We start from the raw sequence: 16409 nt of genomic DNA on the forward strand, positions 1-16409 counted from the left end.
GGAATGGTTGTTAGTTTGGGGGCTGGGAGACTGATTCACGATTTGTTCATGTTCTTTTCATAGAGGGAGTTAATTCATTTAACCATCAAAGGGGACTTTTAAGTGACTAGCTTGAACCAAAGGGGATGACTACATCAAAAAGTTTTAAGAAGGCAACAAACTTCCTTTTATGTATCCAACTAAATGAGATCTAGCTCTAAGTTCTTTTCCTGTCTTCCTACTCTTTTTGGTCTCGCTTTTCAGCCAGCTGTGGGGAGAAGCTTTTCCAAATAGTGGTGCGAGTGTGGGCTTTTGGGGTTCTCGGTGTCCCTGGTTGCAAGCCATCACCTAGGTCTTCCAATAACACTAACATCGCCGTGAAGTCAGAGCTCACTGTCTGATGGTAAAATCCTCTCTTCCAGTTAGGGCTCATGCTACTGCATCCTCGGAGCCCTTCTGGGACTCAGTTGACGTTCCTGGTTCTTCCTCCTTGACACGGATGAAGAGTTGGTTCTAGGCCGTGCCAGCAGACCAAAGCTTGTGGGAAGTGGGGCTCTGTAGGTAGCTGATTAGATGAGCTGGCAATCACAGCCAGTTTCTTCCCAAAATGGGCAGCTCCTCAGTTAAATGGGGGTTGGGGAGCCAGGTAGAGATGTCTCTTCCAACCTTTCTTCCCACACTTGCCAGTGTCACAGCAATTAACCTAAAGTCAGAGCGGCAGCTCCCCTTATGAGCCTTCAGGCGCTGGGACCCACTAGGTTATGAAACAACAACTTTGACTTGCATTCGTACGCGTACGTCCCTCCCTTGCACACAGGCGCCCACTCTCCGAGGCCCAGGTGGTAGGGAGGTGGCGCGCAGCAGCCCTGATCCTGGGTGTCTGCGTTCCCGCGGGGTCCCCGGGCCCTCGGGCCTCGCGCTGGCAGGGGCCAGAGAGGCTCCCAGCTCCGCAGCGCCGCCGCGTGGGGTGGCCAGGGTCCCGCGTGCCCGGCGGGAGCGGCGCGGGGGAGGCGCGCGGGCCTGGGCGGCGCGGAGCAGAGCTGAGCCGAGCGGAGCAGCCGCGTCCGCCCCCGCCGGGCCGCGCGCTGCCGAGCCGGGATCCGCGAGTGCGCGCCCAGCGCAGGGCCAGCGCGGCCGGCCGCCCGAGGGTCGCGCCCGTGTCCGCGTCCATCCCCCGGCCGCAGACCCCGTGCTCCCTGCACCCTACCGCCCCCTGCTGCGCGGCGCCGCCGGCCCTCGACGCTGCGGCCGGGGGTCAGCGCGCACTCTGACGGAGCAGCCCCCGCGTGTCCCCGAGGACTGAGCCCTTCCCGGCGCGTTTGCCAAGCACCGCCACGCTCTAGTGCCAGGTACCTGGGGCGGTCTGAAATGCGTGGTCACGCAGCGCGCGTGGGGCGCAGACCCCGCAGGGGTTGAGGGAGTCGGGGCCGGGGGTCTGGCGTGTTCCCGAAGTCTTGTCCCCACGTGGACCTGGGGAGGTGGTGGCAGGCAGAGCCCAGTCAGCCCGGGCTCTTCGGACCCGGGGCCCACGCCACCCGTGTGGGGGCCACATCCATGACACCGTGGCCAGTGGGGCGAGGGGAGCCAGACGCGCAAGTGCCCAAAGTTTTCCTCTGAGCACTTTGCTGGACTTAACTTTGAAATGCGAGGCAGAGCTGAGCAGTTTAACCAGTTTTAACACTAAGAAAACAGAGGAAGAGGGGGAGACGGGCTTGCTGCGTGCGTTTCAATTCTTAGTACTGGGCATAATTGTGTCTGTCTCCAAAGGCTACGGTGAGGGAGACCAGTGGACATTGACTGACGTCCTTATGCTTCGGGTCATGGTTTATTTAACAGGTCTGGAGCTTAGGTTACAAGTCACCAGAAGGGATTCTGTATTGAATCTTAGGGGAAAAAAAATCAAAATTTGAGTCAACAAATATTTGTTGAACAGTCATTTCCTAACCGGCAGGACTTCATTTTCAGTGTGAGTTTACATGTGTCGAGAGCCTAAGTAGTTGCCCAAATGAGCTCGATTTTGGCTTTTGAAATGCAAGCAGTGTGTGTGTGTGTGTGTGTGTGTGGACCCTGGTGTGACTGGACTTGCGGGTAGCAGGTGGACAGTTGGTATCGCGCCAGAATTGAATCAGAAAATCCAGATGGGAGACACACACCTGTGTGATCCATTGGAAGCCCACCTTGCACCTTCCACAACTATTTTAAAGTATGCCCGTCCTTTGGCGGAGGCTGGAACTTCCTTCCATTTACCTAAACACATAGCAACAACGAAATCGAATCTCCCCAAGCTGGTGTTCCTTGGGAGCTCAGTCATGCAGACACACACCTGAGATGACTGAGGACTGGGGCCGCCTCAAGAGCTCTTTGAGATTATAAAATGGTGGAGAGAAAGCTCCCCCGTGGGGTGGCGTGAAGATGCCTTGCCTGCGTTAGCTGGGCTGGATTCCAGGCTCAGTCCTAGTGTTGTGCAATTCCATCTCAGAGCAGTAGACAAGACTGAGAAATCAGGGAGGCTGATCCTGCCTTTACTTAAAATTGAGGTATTTTGTACATCATGGATTTTCATATTTAATGCTTCAAAATGTTGCATGAAACATTCCTAGTAACATTACTGATTTTTTTTTTGTAACCTCGGAGACATTTGCCTTTGACTCACTGGTGTTCTAGATTTGCTCTACCTCCCCAGCAGTCCTTGCCAATTTATAGAAGCAGTGGAGTATCCACTAAGTGGAGTATCCATCCTGCAGGAGCTGGCAAGTGCATGAGATTTGGCACATGGTATCTGCTAGCATAGTTGACCTACGTAGGTGCGTCACCATTCACCGTGGTTCTTTGGACCTTATCAAATCTTGCTGTGAAGTCTCAGTTTGTCTTCACAGAGAATGAGAGAAATGATAATACTCTGCGTGCTTGCATCGTGTGCCGCGCGCACGTGCGCGGACTCTTCCAGAGTCCTGTACAGAAAGCCTAGCCTCTATGGTGATGGTTTTATGCGCCGGTGCCTTCTGCCTGGGGTTGGAGCGCTTCTTCCCTCCTTGGGCTGTGTGAGAACACCGTGAGGTGCCGTCTGTGAGTCAGGAAACAACCATCACCGTGGGTACCAGATCGGCTCGTACTTGGATCCTAGACTTCCAGAACTGTGAGCTACAAACTTCTGTTGTTTATAAGTCACAGTCTATAGCACTTTGTTACAGCAGCCGGAATGGCTGGCGTGTAACAGCCAGCTCTCAGAGTTCTCAGTTACAATGAGAGACTGTGCGAAAGCGTGGGGGCCCTCCTGTAGGCTAAGTTTTCTCTGGGACAGCCTGGTAGGCCTGCATTTGACTTGGCAAGCTGGAGACATGTGCTTTTGCCCTGGAAGTTAGCCCAGGCAGATAGTCTTATAAATATTGTTTGTGTTGTACAGAGACCCAGTGAAAGCCTATGAATCAGGATGGATACATTTCCTTCTGCCTGTTTATTGTGAAAGGATGCAATTTTTTGTTTTTGTTTTTTTTGTTATTTTTTTTAAATGTAAACTTAATTTTCCCACCAGACAGAGTATTTTGGCTTCCTTTCTGGTATACTTAGTTCTAGCTCAGGATTTCTGTTTTTCTTGGGCCTAATTCAAGTGATATTTCAATCACTGTATAACTTAAAGTAGCTTGCACCCCAGTCTTTCTTTAGGCTCCTTGTTGAGGTGGTGGCTAGACACCAGGAAGAAGCCACGGTGACATCTGGACATGGGGAGGGTTGCCTCTTTTGTGATGGTCTTCTTGCTGTTCTCAAGGGAGCCTCTCTTCCTCAACTTCCCACCCTCACCCCAGTGCTCCAATGGTCTCCTGGCTAGGGTTTCTGCTGCGTTTTATTTAACTGGGTCTCACTCTTGACCTTTGCATAGGCTCTCAGACTTCTCCCCCAAGGCTTCAAAGTCCCTCCCTATTAGAGAGCAGAGAACCTGTGGAGGTTTTCTGAAACCACACTAGGCTGCCATTTCCCAACATCACACACAGCTGGACCAAAGCTCCCCATGCTTGCCACCTCACCTTCAACCTTCAATAGGTCCTGGGCGTGGGGGTCTTTCCCAGTCCATTTCCTCCCAGGACCAGAAGAACCTTTCAATATCTGTGACCAAGAATGCTTCCTAGGTTGTTTCTTCTGTTGCTGAACTCCAGGCTTAGAATAGAGCCTTAGACCGAAACAGCTAAGCTTTCTCACTGATCTGTGAAGGGAATATAAACGTAAGTTTTTTTGTATGAGGGCATCATATTCTGGCACAGCAAGATGAATATAGGTAAAAAAAATAACTTACTATCCATTTCAAATCCAAAAAGAAAATATTTTGCAGGGTGCTAGTGCACACACCTTTCATTCCAGCACTTGGGAGGCAGAGGCAGGAGGATCTCTGTGCGTTTGAGGCCAGCCTGGTCTACTGAGCGAGTTCCAGGACTCAAGGCAACACAAACAAAGCCTGTCTAGGAGAAGAAAAAAAAAGGAAGAAAGAAAATATCTCGAATGTTCCCAATGCAAAGAAATGATAAAATGCTTGGGGTACGGGGTAAGCCAGTTGTCTTGGTTTAATCATCACACTTTGTGGCACACAGATGGAAATCTCACAGTATTCCTTCCATAATTGAAAATGCAATCTTATATTAATTACCCTCCTCCTCTGTCCCTGGAGAGAGGGTGTCTCAGTCATGTGGGGCGGGGTGGGGGGAAGATGGAGGAAAACAAGACAGGGAAGTGCCATTACCCCCTTCGGTAGGCCGGCCTGGGTTATGTGCACGGGACTTTTTAATTCCCACGAGTGAATGCAGATTCCTGTTTCTGGGGATGCTGCTTCATCTTACAAACGACCCACGGTATTCCTAGCATGTATGATGACTTGGCAGAATGACAGAAAATCTGGTTACAGCTGTCCCTTCTGAGGGCTTGGGAGTCACCTAGGGAGTAAGGCAGGCTCTTAGGGAGGCAGCTCTGTGTCTGAGCCCTGGCTTTTGCTCACCCTGGGTTCTGCTTTTGCTGAAGGTGAGCCTTGGAAGAGGTGAGCCTTCAACAGACTTAGCCGCATGAATCTGAGAAGGAGCCAGAGACCCACTAAAGCTTGTGTCTGCCGGCGGTGTGTCTGGCAGGTGTCTGGCAGGTGTCTGGCAGGTGTGCACATCTCTTCGCTTCTGGGAGACCTGGTGGGACCAGCAGTGTCACCAGCAGGCAGGACAGCAAGAGTGCCCAGAGTAATAAGCTCTTCTTGTTGTCTCCAAGCTGAATGCAAACGGTGACATGTTCTTGTCAGATCCTGTTAATGATTCTCATCAAGTCCAGAAAAGGACTGTGAACTTTTAGGTCAGATAAAAGGTCCTGAGAACACACGTGTGATTCTGAAAACGTATCCCTAAACTCTCTGTATTGCTTTAAGAGCTCTCTATCCCCCATAGCCTGAGCTTGGTGGCTGCCATGTCTCTCTGTAACCTTAGTAGTGAGCTGCCAGGAAATGAAGGCACAGGTGTGTCAGCATCAACCACCAACCTAGGAATTTCCGTCAGCATTCCTGAAGAGATTCCTGAGGGGAGGCAGCCTCAAGTAGTTCTTGTGGTTTTCTGTAAAAAGAAACTAAGAAAGTCTTGGGGGAGGTGAGGCATGGAAAGTTATCTATCAGTTCCTCAGGTCTTTGCCTAGCTGTGGTGTGTGGGACCACCTTCTACCCTTACCTCTGAAGTCCACACCAGATCTCTCATGGTTCTGCTTCCAAATTCTCGTGTCTGTGGGAGGCGCCAGGCACACTAGTTGTGTTGCACGCAGTCTTCAAGAGACACTTAGAAAGACCTAGCCTTAGTGTGGGACCTTGAAATGTCAGAGGGACTCTGCTTTCTCACAGCAGGGAGTTCATTCCAGTGAGGAGGGCGGGCTTTGGTTTCTGCACTACTGCTTAGGAGCCTGTGACCCCAGGTTCCCCATGGAATAGGAATGGTGGTGTACACACACCACACACACACACACACACACACACACACACACACACATGTTAGGTAGTAAATAATGAAGAGAATGGCTTATTAATAATTTGCAAGTGTTGGCCAAAGAGATGGCTCAGCGGGTAGAGCATCTAACCCCAAGCCTTTGACTTTAGCTCCGTCCCTTGCACTCATATGGTCGGTCATAGGAGAGGCTGTTCTTTGGTCTCTGCATGCACACTCACACACATACATGCATGCTCACAAAATTAACAGAACGTCTAAATAAGAGAATGTATGAAGGCATTTATTAGAGTTCCCAATTAGAATTATCCTTGAAACAACACAAAGCACTTAGCATTTGGGATCTGATATTATTTAAGAAGAATGGGCATATCGCCCATAGCGCCTATAGTACAAAGCGCTCTAGCACAGAACCGACGCTAGAAGATGCCAGGTGGGCAATGGCCTTGATGCAATTTTAAACACGCAGTGATAAACAGGGACAGAGATAGAGTAGGTGGATAGATACCGTTAGGCAGGATGAAGGCCCCCAGCACCTGCACGCTATATTGCAGGTGTTCCCATTCCATCTCTCTGCAGTAGCTTACTTTCCCACTAGTATGTGGCTCCGAGCACCAGACTTGAAGTACTCGCAGTGAGGCCGTACATGTTGTAGGATGTACACATTCTAGTAAGGGAGCATGGACCTGCTCTGCTCCGCGAGTCTGAACTTGGGTGACCGGAACAGGTGTCACCCATGGGTAACTGGATTATGCCTGGATATTAGGTTCTCTTGAATATATAGTCCTATGCATATGAATATTGAGTGTCTCTTCTGTATTTAGAGTGTCATGATATCTGATGCCCAGCTGTCCTGGGTATATTTAGGACACTGTGAACATTAGGCATCTTCCGGGCCTCCCGACTCTCGCTGTGTTTAACACACACATGTCTTCTTTATTTTTTTGTATTAAATATCTCCTACAGGATTCATGTAATGAATTTGCAGTCTTCATTTCCAGAGGACCCAGAATCCATGTAGTTTTGAATCCCTGTTTAACGTCAGCCAGGATCTCTGTGGGAGATTAGTCCCCTGCCTCCTTTGGTGTCTCTGCATCCCTGTACTTTCAGTATGCTCTTGGATTGCAGACGAGATCTCAGCAGGCATGCACAAGTGTTTTGAGGGGTGAGTTACCACTTTCTGAGCACTGGCTCATCTTATCTTCTTTTCTTCATGATCTTCACGAGAAAAGACGGGCATTTGGGTTGAGGTGTTGTGGTAGGTGTGTCTTATCTGGTACCGCATTCTAAAACAGAGAGACTTCAGGAGGCTCTGGGTGGAGGAGGACCTGTCCGGGCCAGCAGGGAAGGCCAAGAAGGAACACACTGCATTGAGCAGGCCTGTCAGACAAACTGGGTTGTGCCCAGACTTGTGCTTTGGTTCACTGTCATGGCTCAGCTGCTTTTCGGCTGCTCTCTTCTATGGCACCAGGCCAGATGCCGTTGGCAGACTCAGTGGTCTCACCATCAGGCAAACCCAGGGACAGAAAAGGAACAAGTATCTCCATATCGTCTGGGACACATCCTTCCAAGCACCTGTGCCATATGAAGACCCATGAATGCGTGCATGCACTGGGTTAGAATATGCAGTCACCCTTTGGTAGATAGCTGTGAGTTCTGCATCCATGATCAGTCAACTGCAAATTATTAACATTTGAAAATAAATTGTCTCAACTGAATATGCCTGAGCTCCCCCCCCTGCAACCCCACCCCTTGTCTGTATTCTCTAAACAATGCCACTTATCAGCTATTTGCATAGCATTTGCATTGTGGTAGGCATTATAAATAATCAAGAGGTGATCTGAAGTATGTGGGAAGATACATGTAGTTTCTATGCAAATACTATGCCATTTTTAAAGAATATTTTTGTTTATGTGTGTATATGTGTCTGTGTGAGTGTATGCCACATGGGTGTGTGCCCTCGCAGGACAAAAGAGAGCACCGGATCCCCTGGAGCTGGAGTTGCAAGTGGTTTTGAGTCACCTGATGTGGAGCTGAGACCCAAACTCAGATCCAACAAGCACTAACTGTTGGGCAATCTCTCCAGCCCTGACATTTTATTTAAGGGTGTATTGGTTGTTTCTGTCATCGCTATGACCAAATCGTGACAAGAGAGTAACCTGAGAGAGGAAGGACTTTGTCTTGCCACCGTCTGAAAGTGTAAATTCTTGTAGTAAGGAAGACATGATAGAGTTCAGGGTGTTCCTGGTGACAGGACTTTGCCACTTCTTACTCCTTACTTCTCAGTGAATTAGGAAGCAAGGGAGAGAGTTTGTGCTGGAAGTGAAGCCAAGTTGTAATCCTCACACTGAGACCAGCCCTCCGGCAAGCCTTCTCCAACTAGGTCCCACGTCCTAAAGATCCCACACCTGCCCAAAGAGTACCATCAACTAGGGACCAAGTACTCAGACCAATAAACTTGTGGGAGAAACTTAACATTCAAAACATAACAAAGAGACTTGAGTATCTGCAGATTTGGGTTGCCTTGGTCAGGGTCTGGGGACCCCAGTCTTCTGCAGATCCTGTGGCATGGGCATTGTTTATAAGCAGAGGTGATATCCATATTGCTTTGTGGGCTACCTTTTCAAAAGTATTGTGTATAGAGTTTCTTTCCCACATTACTGGATTATTAGACATTTCTTCTTTGCATCCGTCCCCTGGCTGGGGTGGATCCATTCCATGGGTAGGTCTTAATTTCATCATCAAAGCCTCATCTTGGATAGATGTATTTAGTTAGGTCATTTCTAATCTTCCACCATTTAGTAACAGAACAACAATGACCAGCCTCATCCATGTTTTGTTTCTTCATAATTAATTGTCTGATTACTTCTGAGTACTTAACCCTGATGTCTATTTCCTGTATATAGACAAGATTCCTCCTCTGATGCATCCTGCCTGAATTAAGTTTTTTTCACACCAAGATTCTTTCCCATGAGATGAATTGGTACTGAGATTTCATGGGTCTTGGTTGACAGCATCTGTGTTATTTGGAACTCAGTCTTAATTAATCTAAGCAGAAGATGACTGAAGGCAGGAAATGCAGGGCTGACAGATTGCTAAAAGCCTGGTCTTCGGCTAGACACCCAGGTGGAACCTCGACAACAGGGCAGATCTGGCCCTCCGGGAAGTTTTGGTGGCTTCGGGCCACGTGTCTTCAGTCTGTAAACACCCATTCCATGGATGGAGGGTCTCATCTGCTGTTCAGAGCCGGGGGAGACATGCTCGAGCATCTAGGACCTCTGCCAGCATTCATGGGAAGGCTGAACGCTTCCGTGCAGGTGCCTCCTGACATGAGCCCCGAAGTCCCAGCTCTGTTATCATAGAGAAATCAGATCGAAGCTTCCAGCCTGAGGATCAGAACAGGTGGGAGAACAAGGCGAAGACAGATGCTGACAACCCTTTCAGACTTAGGGTGCTTGCAAGCCAAGAGCTGGGAAATCAGGGCAGCAGGAGACCTGCCTTCAAGGAGAGGGCACACGGGATGTGAGGTGAGTGTTCTCACACTTTCTCGGTGCGGGGTGAATATTGAGGAGCCCTGCATGGCCAGGCGTGGGTGGGAAGCAACACTTAATTTGCTGCTATGTAAATAGCTGATTTTTTTTTCGTGAGTCATAATTGATCAGCAGTCAGCTTATTTTTCTCTTTCCCTGTTCATTGGGCTTTTGTATGGAACCACTGTGAATTCTGGTGTCCGTGGGGAGACGGGAGCCCCCTAAGTAGGGTGTTGTATTTTCTGTTGATAAGGGGCAGCATGCTGAGTAAGAGTTTCCTAAAAAGACCATGTGTTTAGCAGCTGGGAACACTGTCAGGGGCACAGGGAACGTGGGAGACAGCGGACGGAGGCGGGCAGCCGTGGATCTGATGGTGGGGTCCTTCTGACCCCAACAGCAAGCATTATTCCTGATGGGTAAACTATTTAAATGAGGTGGTGCTCCTCTAGGTGGTGGAAAGGGCACTGGAAGAGGGAGCCCCTACCTGCTCTGGGGATAAGCCCTGCATGGGCCCAGCAGGTCATGCTGTTCCTAGGTCTATCCAGGAAACCTGTGGTTTTTGACCAAAGGGGAACTAGTAGTGATTTGATATTCACCAAACAATTTGCCTTTCCTCTGTCCCTCCCTCCTTTTCTCTCTTCCTCCTTGCCCCCCTTTCTTCTCTTCTCATTCTTTTAGCCTCCCACATCCAGGCTCTCACCCCAGGTGTCTCTGTCACGTTCCCCTTACAGATTGAAAGCAGGGTTTGATTTCTACACAAAGCCTTTTTCCTTTCCTGTGGGGTCTGTACTGGTCGTGTTGTATGAAGTAAACTCTGATAGTTATTTCAGTACCAGAAGCTGGTTTCTCTCGATTCTCCTCAGGTGGAATGCATCTCTTAGGGGTGCGTGTGTAAGGAGGGGAGCAGGAGGGGTGTGAATGCTGGATATTCAGTAGGCCTGCTACAAACCCTCACTGACTCGTGCTTTCGAATAATTAATAATGGCAACATGGATTATCATTATTTTGAGTAATTTCACCTTGACGCTCTCATTTGATCCATCCAGTCACTTATGTGAGTTTAGAAGGAGGAAAACTGAGGCTCAGGGAAGGGGGGGATCTGGGCCAGGGTTGCTCAGGGGGCCAACCAGAGCCAGAGAATGGCACACTGCTTGCATCCCCAGTGTGACAAGGCTGCCCTCTCGTATGCCACATGCCCTGTGGGTGTTCATCTTATCACCCTGAGACAATTCAGCTGGCAAACAAGGACTTCAGGGTGGCTTGTTCCTTTGCTGTGTCTGCCACTGTTTTACAGAGAAGCAAACTGAAGGACAGCGTAGCCACAGGACTTGTCCACGTTTTCATGACGTAGAAGACCAGGGACCATCTTTCTTTTTTAATTTATTTTTATTTTAAAGTGTGTGTGTGTGTGTATGTGTGTGTAAGAGTGAATGCAGAGATCAGATCCCCCTGAAGCTGGGGTTACAGGAGGTTTTGAACCACCTGACATGGGTACAGGGAACTAAACTCAGGGTCTCTGGAAGATCAGCGAGGGCTCTTAACCACTGACTCATCTCTCCAGCCTGCATCTTCTTGTTTTGTGATAAACCCTGACCTTGGAAATGCCCAGCAGGGGAATGTCCTTGTGAAGTCTTCAGCGTTTCATTCAGTGTCAAGAATGACTTGCTAGATGTGGTCATGGCTAGAGCTGGATTTGGGTTCTGGGATGGTTTCCTTCATCTCCTGTCCACATCAGAGCTTTTTCCTGTGGTTCGTCCTGCATTGAAGCCCCAGACTGTAGTGATGGCAAAGACTCCCTCCTACCTCTCCCTTCTCCCTCTCTCAGCAACTGACAGGAGGGCAGGGCTGGGAAGCTCATAGGATGCGAGGCACTGACTGGACGCTCTAGCCAGGCCCTTGCTGTTTGGTGAAGCCTGACCCCAACGTCTTCCTCACACTGTGATGCTGTGAGGAGATTAGAAACTGTGGCTTGTGTGGAAGCTGCAGATGGAGATGACGGATGTCAGAGCAAGGGGAACGTTGCTGTGGCTAGGAATGGTGGACAGTCGTCACTTGGTGAGACTCGAGTGGATGGCAGGCTGTGCCGGGCCTGCCTTGGGTGTGGTGGGAGGTGGGGTTGTGAGGTGTCAGGCAGGGCTCTCTGCTGTGTTGGGAGGGGTACTTGACAGCTTCCAGCCCATCTCAAAGTAGAGCTCCAAGTCCAAACCTTGGCTCTTTCAGTCTCTCGATGTGGGGTCTCTTTGCTTCTGTCCTCCTCCTGAGAATTGGGAAGGGACTGGTGTTAACGCATAGGGTGTTGTAAGAGTTTGGTGGGGGCACCAGTGCCTATGTAGTGCTTACCCCGTGCCAACCCAAGAGTGAGCACATCTACAAGCCGTTTCCTATGGGCGTAACAAAATAATCAAGGCCAGGCACTTTTTGAAGAAAAGAGGGTTGTTTAACTGGGACTTTAGTAGCATGACTCTGGCATCTTTGGGCCACATGTGAATGCCTCAGTAAATACCCTTCTGTATTCATGCCACCTGCATTCTATCGCCCTCTTCCCTCTCGATATTTCTATTTTCTCTTCATACAATCCTTTTTCTGTTTTTTTAATGAAGTGTATTTCCTACATGTATACACATACACAAAAATTAAATTCAAGGATCTATATATTAGATACAACATGTAATTTTCATCTTTCTGAGTATGTTTCAAGTTCCATGTGTTTTCCTGTGAATGTCATGATTTCACATTTGATCTGTGCACATGGATGTTGATGGACGTATCTGGTAGTTCCATTTCATAAAATATTGAGAAGCATTTCTGACTCCATCATATGATGGCAGCTAGCATCATGGTGGGGAAAACTGTCAGCAGAGGGAGAAGTTATGTGGCAAGAGAGACTCAGGAGAGCAGGCTCACTTACTCTGTTTGATAATCAGCTGTCACTGGAACTAAATAACTAGGATCCCCTGAGAATTGCCTAAATCCCTTGGAGATGCCACTCCAAGGACTTACTTGTCTTCTAGTGGGCTCCACTCTCTAGAAGGATCCTCTGCCTCCGTCACTGCACTGAGGAGCAAGGTTCCTGTACGTGATGCTTTGGGGGACACAGACGACACTCCAACCAAAGCAGCATGAGATGACTACTGTTGAGTCCTTCTTCACCTGCTAAAGGGAAGGATGGAGGGAGAGCACAGCTGGCTGATCAACGGCTATGCTCCAAGCGTGGTTAGGTACTTACAGAGTAGTTAGATCTGATGACTGTCTCTCTAATTAGAAAGTCTCGAGATGGTAGGGGATGGTACCTGGAGTGATGATAAGTAGTTAGGGTCACTGGCTGCTCTTCCAGAGAGCTTGGGTTTAATTCCTACAATCCATATGGGGCTCCCAGCCACCTGGAACTCTAGTTCTAGGGGATCCAGTATCTCCTCTGGTCTTCCATGGATCTAGGCACATTTATGGTACACAGACAGGCATGGAGGCAAAGCACCCATATACACATAAAATAAAAACAAGTAGAAATGGTGATCTGTGTTTTAAGGTGAAGAAACTCCAGGTAGGAAGCAAACATGGCTCCCCCGTCACCAGCCCAGGAGACCCAGGTGGGCCTGAGGGAGTGGGCTAGAGTTCAGATCTGGTGGCTGCAGCCCAGAGGCCATTGGATCCTGGGTTGGCACTGGGTGAGGGGGGTGGTGGCTGTGGACGGCTGTGGTTCTGACTTGTCTGGCTTCTAGGGCTATCTCCAGTGAACTGCTTACCCTGTGCTGGATTAGCTGAAGGAGCAGGTACTTGCCAAACATCATCTGTTCCTGCTGCTCCTCAACTCCTAAATGAGCACTGTGATTCGGTATCACATGTCTCAACCTCTTCTGATGGCCATCCAGTCTCTAGTCCAGAGTTGCAATTTCAGCTACTGGTTGTCTACCGAATTCAAGTTCATACTGGATCCTTCCCCAGGTTTTCTAGCCAGTTCTCTGTCACTTCAAGAAGTGCCCAAGCTAGCCAGTTTATAAAGAGAGGTTTGTTTTCATTTATAGCTTTGAAGGTTCTAATGCATGGTCAGTTGGCCCATTGCTTTAAGATCTGCGGTAGGATGGTGATGGCAAGGAAGCTGTGGGTGGACCAGCCTGGCCACACATGGCTAGAAAGCAAAGAAAACAGCAGTCCCCAAATCCCACCTAGTGTCACCTCTTAAATGTTTACTGCCTTCTCGGTACCACCACCTTTTCTCCGGGGATCAAGTCTTTAACATACAAAAAGCAATGATTTGAAAAGTGTCAAAGGATCAATATACAATATACCATAGTGTTGGTTTCTTTCTCTCTCTCTTTCATATTGGCATGTATATGTGGGGTGTGTGTGTGTGTGTGTGTGTGTGTGTGTGTTTGTGTTTGCAAGCCTGTGGGTGCACTTGTGTATATATGTAAACCTGAAGTTGGCATTGAACGTCCTCCTCTATCACACTCCACTCTATTTACTGAGACAAGGTCTCCTGCTGAACCCAAGCTAGCCAATCCCAACTATTCTAGCTAGCCAGCTTGCCCAGTCTCCTGAGTGCTGAAACTAGAGAAGGCCACAGTGTCTGTTCAGCTTCTACCAGGGTTCTGAACTTGTGTTTCCATGCTTGCATAACAAGCTGTTTATCCGCTCTAGTTCTGATGTTTAGTTTCTTAAAAACTGACAACTCTCCCTAAAGCCACAATTTCTAGCTCCTCTGTGTATGTGATAGTGAACAATTTGGAAAACCCTTACATGACAGTGACTATATTTTCACAGTCTGTCATTAGGAAGGACATCATTAACAAAAAACACTGAGTCTTGAGGGTTTGATAGGTGACATTGTATTTTATTAATCCTCTCAACATCCACACATGTTTAAAAATCACTTGCATACATGTGTGATATAATATTTCTTTTCAAGATAGTGCTTGTATATAAGAATTTCAGATACAAATAATTAAGGTTTGTGTTTGGAAAATTCATTTGTGTAGACTTCCAGAGAAGCAGATAGCCCAGACTGCCTTCCATAGTTTATTTTTCCTCCTGAGAACTTTGCCTGTAATTCCAATAGTTTTCACTAGGAGGTGCTGTAGTCATGCCACCTCTGCATTTGGGAATTTCACCTCAACGAAGAGATGAAGTATAGCTTTCCACTCCCTAATATTCTTTAAAATATTTTCTATAAAAAAACCTGTGTGACTGAACAGAATAATGTCTCAAAGAAGTAACCAAACATAAACTCCAATTAAGCAGCGGGGCTAAGAGAACAAGTAAATTCCAATGAGTAGTCACTGCTCTGTTCTGTTTAATTCTGGATTTCATTTATTTTTAGCTTTCAGCCATTAAAAACAATCCCAAGCGTTAAGCAAATGTTCACTACCAAAGAGACAGAAGTGTCATGGCCATATGGAATATTAGCAATAGATGTTGACAGGCTGTCTGCATTGCCCACTCAGGGACAGGAGTGTCTCCCAAATCCCCCCTTTCCCATTGAACTCTCCTAAGTTCTGGCTCTCTTATAGGAATGTCTCGCCCCCTCAGAAGCCAGGTTTCTCGGTGAACATGAGCCTATACCTAGCTCTGAGATGTCGCTGGGTGTCAAGCCAGTTTGAATATGAACTACATTGCCACCGGAAAGTCAAGCGCAATACTGACTTAGTTTGGATACGGGAGGTTGTGGAATCTTTCAGAGGCATAGCCAAGTGGGAGGTCATTTCATCACTGGAAGTAGGCGTGTCCTTGAAGGGGCTATCAGATCCTGGTTCCTTCCTCTGCCACGCCATTAAGCAAACAGACTCCTTTGTCATAACTCGCCCCTCAGAGCCCAGTGCCACCACGGTCCAGAGCACCAGGATCAGTCATCATTGTTTCGTGTGTGTTTAAGCCTTTGCTCCTTTTGAATTGATTTATATCAAGCATATGTTAGGGTAAAGAAAACAGATTCGTACAAATTCCTTTTTTTTTTTTTTTTTTTTTTTGATTTTCGAGACAGGGTTTCTCTGTAGCTTTTTGGTTCCTGTCCTGGAACTAGCTCTTGTAGACCAGGCTGGCCTCGAACTCACAGAGATCCGCCTGCCTCTGCCTCCCTAGTGCTGGGATTAAAGGCGTGCGCCACCACCGCCCAGCCTCATACAAACTCCTTTAGAGCAAGTCTTGGCTGCTGCAACATTAGTCCCCACCGGGTAAAGTTCTCTTCATTCTGCCCAGGGTTCCTTCGGCTCACCGCTGTTGAGGATCCCAGGAGCACTCTGAATCTGCCACTTACGCATAGTGAGGCTCCAGGAGAGAGTAGTGAGGGCTCTGAGGGCTCTATGGGTCTAAGATATGGGCATAGCCCATGCTCGAGCTGGGCATTCCACTTGGGATGACCTCGTGGGGGATCAGGGTCAGGAAGGGCTAGCTATGGGCAGGGAGACTCAGTGTCGAAGGGTTTTCATTTCTGATTGCTTCAGATCAGAGGAAAAAGGTGACCTTGGGGTTAAAGGAAACGTTTTAATAGACAATGTTGATATATTCATTTTTGTACTGCTTCGGTAGTAAAATCAGCTTTAGTCAATTGTTTTAATGGAGCAGGGGGTCTTGAAGACAAAAATATATGAGCCTAAGAAAGCCATGTCAGCATGGGTAGGAATGTGTCAGAGGGTCCTTGTGACCCAGAATCACAACAATGGGAGTGACCCAGTACAGCAGGGCTAAGCTGGTGACTTGGCTCGTTGTGGTACAGAATGGAACACGAGGGACTGCAGGGATCCCCACCTCCACCACAGTCCATCCTGTCGGTGGAGATGCCTTGTTTCTGCAGGCTCAGGACCAACTTAGACATCTGTGAGAAGTGGATGCTCGGGAATCACAGGACCTGCACAGTTCTAGCTAGGCCCGGAAAGGGTGGATTTTCAAATGCCATGAACTGTTTGAGGTCTTCACTGCCTGGACCTTTGGACATGTGACTTCCATCTCGGCTTTC

The 16409-nt window shown here is 48.4% G+C and overlaps 1 protein-coding gene across 2 annotated transcripts in view; it reads left to right on the forward strand.

Annotated features, from left to right (window-relative positions):
• Positions 1 to 796: 796 nt before the first annotated feature.
• The window catches only part of Cracdl (CRACD like), a 125722-nt gene continuing 110109 nt past the window's right edge, over positions 797 to 16409 (forward strand). Inside the window, exon 1 of one of the 2 annotated variants that reach the window (XM_075980410.1) lies at positions 797 to 1328. The gene's annotated coding sequence lies outside the window, so the exon portion shown is untranslated. The remainder of the gene's footprint in view (positions 1329 to 16409) is intronic. The other variant, XM_075980408.1, reaches the window with a different exon arrangement.

The sequence above is a fragment of the Microtus pennsylvanicus genome, chromosome 7 (assembly GCF_037038515.1).
Source record: "Microtus pennsylvanicus isolate mMicPen1 chromosome 7, mMicPen1.hap1, whole genome shotgun sequence".
Classification (NCBI taxonomy): domain Eukaryota; kingdom Metazoa; phylum Chordata; class Mammalia; order Rodentia; family Cricetidae; genus Microtus; species Microtus pennsylvanicus.